This window comes from Hyla sarda, chromosome 7 (genome assembly GCF_029499605.1).
Source record: "Hyla sarda isolate aHylSar1 chromosome 7, aHylSar1.hap1, whole genome shotgun sequence".
In the NCBI taxonomy this organism is placed as follows: Eukaryota; Metazoa; Chordata; class Amphibia; order Anura; family Hylidae; genus Hyla; species Hyla sarda.
The window spans coordinates 28,090,345-28,096,416 of record NC_079195.1 but is presented as its reverse complement, the minus strand read 5'-3'; positions in this window follow the sequence as shown (position 1 = coordinate 28,096,416).

Genomic DNA, 6,072 nt, shown 5'->3' with positions numbered 1-6,072 from the left:
AGACATCAGGTCGATGACCTTACAACCCAACACAGAGACCATCATCTGGTGTTGTTCACATCCCGGAGTCAAGAATAGGGACTATCAGGCCCTGCTGGGACCTATGCAACTAGAAGATCATCCTCTTGTTCGAGCTGCAAGAAGCCTTGTCACTGTCACCAACGGGAGAGTCTCAGTGCGGTTAGTAAACCTGTCTGATTCTGCTACTGTCTTGCTCAAATACACTCCTGTAGCCCAGCTGTATCTCCTAGAGTCGAAGGACATTGTGACAGAGAATCTGGTGGCCCGACAGTGTGTAACTCAATTGGCTGAAGGATCCAGTGTCAGCCTTCCAGAGCCTGGTGGGTGCAACTCCAGGTTGGAGATGACACCACCCCAAGGGACCAAGTCAATGGAATCATCAATGTCGCCAAGAGGTACCATGAGGCTTTCAGCAAGCACCCCACAGACTTCGGGCAGACTTCAATGATCCAGCACCGAATCCTCACAGGTGACAGCCCACCTATCAAGGAAAGACACCGTCCGGTCGCACCAGGCATGTATCAGACTGTCAAGAAGATGCTGGTCGACATGAAAGAGGCAGACGTGATTCAAGAAGTCAGAGCCCTCGGCGGCGCCACTTGTCCTGGTCAAGAAGAAAGATGGAACCATCCACTTCTGTGTTGATTACAGGAAACTGCTTACTTCTCCATCCTGGACTTAACCAGTGGATACTGGCAAGTGCCCATGACCGTGGAGGACCGGTAAAAGACCGCCTTCGTGATACCCATGGGACTGGTCGAGTTTAAAAGTATGCCGTTTGGGTTGTGCAATGCCCCTGCTACACTCCAGCGTCTGATGGAAAGGTGCCTGAGCCATCTGAATTTTCAAAGTGTCCTATTGTACCTGGACGATGTCATTGTGTATTACAAGTCCTAGCAGGAACACCTCAGTCATCTGTCGGACGTCCTTCAAGTCCTAATCAAGCACGGATCAAAGTGTCATTAACTCCCACCTCGAGCGCATTACTTGGGTCATGTTGTAAGCGCAGAGAGAGTCAAGCCCAATCCTAAAAAGGTGGAAGTTGTCCAGAACTGGCCTACCCCGCGCACGGTGAAAGATGTCAGGAGCTTCCTGGGATTTACCGGCTACTACCTGTTACAATTTGGCAGGCTGGATGTGGATCCTCTGTGTCAGCGAAGGATTGGCGTGGACCGTGTCGGTGGACTGGTTCTAAGTTGCTACTGGTATTCACCAGAGCCCGCCGCAAAGCGGGATGGTCTTGCTGCGGCAGTAGCAACCAGGTCGTATCCACCGGCAATGGCTCAACCTCGCTGACTGCTGAGAAGGCGTGGGACAGAAGAACTAGGCAGAGGCAAGGTCAGACGTAGCAGAAGGTCGGGGCAGGCGGCAAGGTTCGTAGTCAAATAGGAATAGCAGAAAGTCTGGAACACAGGCTTTGGACAACACTAAACGCTTTCACTGGCACAAGGCAACAAGATCCGGCAAGGAAGTGCAGGGGAAGTGAGGTAATATAGCCAGTGAGCAGGTGGAAGCTAATTAGGCTGATTGGGCCAGGCACCAATCATTGGTGCACTGGCCCTTTAAATCTTAGAGAGCTGGCGCGCGCGCGCCCTAAGGAGCGGAGCCGCGCGCGCCAGAACATGACAGCCGGGGGCCGGGACAGGTGAGTGACTTTGGAGGCGATTCGCGAGCGGGCGCGTCCCGCTATGCGAATCGCATCCCCGCCAGCAGTGTCAGTGCAGCGCTCCCGGTCAGCGGGTCTGACCGGGGCGCTGCAGAGAGAGGAACACCACGAGCGCTCCGGGGAGGAGCAGGGACCCGGAGCGCTCGGCGTAACACTACCGCTGCTTCACCCCATACTTCACCCAGATTGCAGAACCCCTCACAGCTCTACTATAGGGTACAGTGAAGGAGAATTAAAATGGAAGACTACTGATTGAATGGGCCGAAGAGCAAGAGACAGGGTTCCGAGCTCTTAACCCCTAAATGACTCAGGGTTTTTCACTTTGGTTTTTTCCTCCTCACCTTAAAAAATTCATAATTCTTAAACTAAACTAAAACTAAAAATCCATATGATGGCTTATTTTTTGTGCCACCAATTCTACTTTGTAATCACATCAGTCATTTTACCCAAAAATCTACGGCAAAACGGAAAAATAATCATTGTGCTACAAAATTGAAGAAAAAACGCCATTTTGTAACTTTTTGGGGTTTCCGTTTCTATGCAGTACATTTAAAATTTTAAATTTTTAAATTTAAATGATTAAAATTATACCCTACTTATATAGGTTTGATTTTGTCTTCTGGAAAAAATCATAATTACATGCACGAAAATTTATACGTTAAAAATTGTCATCTTCTGACGCCTATAACTTTTTTTATTTTTCCGCGTATGGTGTGGTATGAGAGCTGATTTTTTTTTGCCGTGATCTGAAGTTTTTAACGCTACAATTTTTGTGTTGATCGGACCTTTTGATCTCTTTTTATTCATTTTTTCATGATATAAAAAGTGACCAAAAATATGCTATTTTGGACTTCCGAATTTTTTGGTGCGTACGCCATTGACCGTGTGGTTTAATTAATGATATATTTTTATAATTCGGACATTTCTGCAGGCTATGATACTACATATGTTTATTTTCATTTTTATTTACACAGGTTTTTTTTATGACTAAAAGGGGGTGAATCAAACTTTTTTTCCACTTTTTTTTTGCAGTGTTATAGCCCCCATAGGGGGCTATAACACTGCACACACTGATCTTTTACATTGATCATTGTTATCCCATAGGATAACATTGATCAATGATTCTGCCACTTGACTTCTTATGCCTGGATCTCAGGCACTGAGCAGTCATTCGGTGATAGGACACACAGGAGGAAGGTAGGGGCCCTCCTTGTGTGTTCCAGCTGTTCAGGACACCGCGATTTTGCCGCAGCGGTCCTGAACAGCCGACTGAGCTAGCCGGACTAGTTTACTTTTACTTTAGACTTTGAACGCCGCGTCCAAAGGGTTAATAGCGCGCGCCACCGCGATCAGTGCCGTGCGCTATTAGCCACAGGTCCCGGCTGTTGTTAGAGGCCGGGCCCGGCCCACTATGACGTTATAGAAAGGGAGCAGACTCAGGTACGTCCTGAGTCCTTCAGTGGTTAAACATTTGTTGATAGGACCACCCATCTTGGCGTATCCAGACTACAGTCAGCCGTTCCAGCTATACACTGATGCCAATTTTGAAGGTCTGGGAGCTGTCCTATCCCAGGTCCAGGATGGACAAAAGCGAGTAATTGCTTACGCCAGTCGTAACCTGCGAGGAGCAGAGAAGAACGATGCTAATTACAGCCCATTCAAGTTGGAACTTCTTGCCCTAGTCTGGGCCGTGACCGAAAAGTTCAAAGACTATTTGGCTGCCATGCCATTCACTGTCTACACGGATAATAACCCGTTGGCCCACCTGAATGCTGCCAAGTTGGGTGCCATTGAACAGCGATTGGCTTCAAGATTGGCCTATTACAGCTTCACTATTAAGTACAGAAGCAGAAAGTCAAACGTCAATGCCGATGTATCTCGAATGACCCCCGGGGAAGAATCACCTGTCGAAGACGTGTAGGAAGATCTGGAGATGCCCCCATTTTATCAATGGTTTGTGAACCAAGATGTTGTGATGGACCGTGAACTCAGGTCCGAAAAGGATAAAGAAGACCTGTACACCTGGAAGACTCTTCAAGATTAAAGTCGAGTCATGGGGGATCTGTTGGACTACCTTCTAGCGAAAAAGGTACCAACCCGTCTACGCCGGGCCCAGTGTAATTATGAGCTGAAACGTCTGTGGCAACAGAGGAAGCGCCTGTTTCTGCACAAAGGACTATTGTACCAAAATTCTTTGGATCCGGTCTCTGGTGATCGACTTCATCAGATTCTGTTTCCCCGAAGAAACGCGGTGATGGTCCTCAACGCATATTATGATCAATTGGGACACTTTGGAGTCCACAAGACCGAAGCTACCGTCAGGCAAAGATTCTATTGGATCGGAATGCGGAGTGACATTGGGAAATGGTGCAGTGAATGTGCAATCTGTAACATCACCAAGAACGTGTGCAAGGATGCAAGAGCACCCCTCCATTCCATCCAGAGTGAAACGCCATACCAGTCGGTCGTGCTAGACCATGTCCAATTGTCTCCTACCTGGTCTGGGTATACTTATGCTCTCACCATCGTGGATCATTACTCCAAATGGGTTGTTGTTGTACCCATCAAAGATCTCATCGCCAAGACAGTGGCCCAGATGTTCTACTCCAATTGGGTGCAAACCCTTGGGTGTCCGGAGGCTGTCCTAACGGACCAAGGAACGGCCTTCGAGGCCCAACTCTTCCAAGAGTTATGTCAATTCCGTGCCTGCAACAAACTCCGGACTACTGCTTACCACTCCCAGGGGAAAGGGCTCTGTGAGTGCATCAATCAAGTCTTTATCCACATGTTGCGAGCAGTCTCTGTGTCAAGGCACAAAGAGTGGCCCCGACTGCTGCCCGAATTACTGGAGATAGATAACAATACAGTCCATTGTTCTACAGGGTATACCCCTTTCTACTTGATAATTGGGTGACATGTGCAGCTGCCTAAAGACCGTACATTTGGGTTCCAGGCACCGTTCAACAACTCTTCACAAGCCTACCTAGAATGGGTCTCTGACCACCAGAGAAGGATCCATGAAGCCAAAGAAATTGTCAGCAAGAAGATGGGCGAGGCTCAACAGAGACAACAAGAGGACTATAACCGTCATGCTTCCGCCAAACCATTCCAATTGGGCGATAAAATCTGGCTACGAAAGTTCCCAAGGACCAACAAGTTAGACTATCTGGGAGACAGAACCGTACACGGTGACGGCCATACCCTATCCTTAGTCTGATTTTTACAAAGTACTAAAATCTGGATATGAGCCACAAGTTGTTCACTGGAATCCAATCAAGTTATGTCTCAAAGAAGATCTACCAGTGCTCCCAGCACCGCCTCCTCCAGCCTGACCTGCGAGGGAGTACGTCCCGGGCAAGGGAATCCACTAATCTATGGATTTCCCCATGTTTTCTCCAAATCAGCCTGCGATCTTCTGTGTCTCACCAACCCCGGGGCTGGTTCAACCCACACTAGTCTCCCCGCCAGCCCCCACTCTGGGTCCAGCCAGTCCTGAACTAATACCATCTCCTGAGTTCACTGTGGAAGAGCCAGCCGCAGCTCCAGAAGTTCCAAGAGTTCCAGACTCTCCAGAGGTGGTGTTGCACAGGTCCAAAAGGTCGCCACAAGGACAAATACCAGCTTGGTACAGAGAATAGTGACAGTACCGTGCATAAAGTTGTCAGTATAATGTATAGTCCAATTCAGTAATGTACATAATGTATTATGTAGGCTAGTCATAAGTAATGCTTAGATAGGACTCCAACTAAAATGTATATTTCCAGTCCATAATGTCCAATGTTCACATGCCTAACCTTTTTCCTGTGTACAGGGCCCTCTACTGGCCAGAGGGTTCCCCTGAGATATAAATAAAGCACATATAGTGACAGAGTTGCTGTGTATAAAGGTAACAGTGGTATTTTGTATAAAAGTATGTATAGTGTTCTGGGGAGTAGTAGCTTTTGCCAATGGGCCCCAGCAGCTAAGGCATTGGGTAGAGAGCCTCCGGCAGCCCAATCCACACCGAATGTGTTAAAGTATGCTTAATTGTGTCCAGTATGCAGTTACGAGGGTAATGAATGCCACATGTTTATGTCTCAGTATCAAAAGGAGCATGTATGGACATTTTCACAAAGTGCTACATGGACTCGTCCCCTGTTTTTCTTACTCATATTCAGACCTGTGAAGGACATTTGACAATAATGCCCCAGGAACTGTTGACATCTGGCACCAGTGGCCACTTACAGTTGTCCACCCTCCAGGACTGGGTGCCGAGGACGGCTGTGTTCAAGAGGGAGAGTTTGTGGTGGCCCAGTACGGGAGTTGTTACTAGTGTTGAGCGGCATAGGCCATATTCGAATTCGTGAATATTCGCGAATATATGGACAAATATTCGTCATATATTC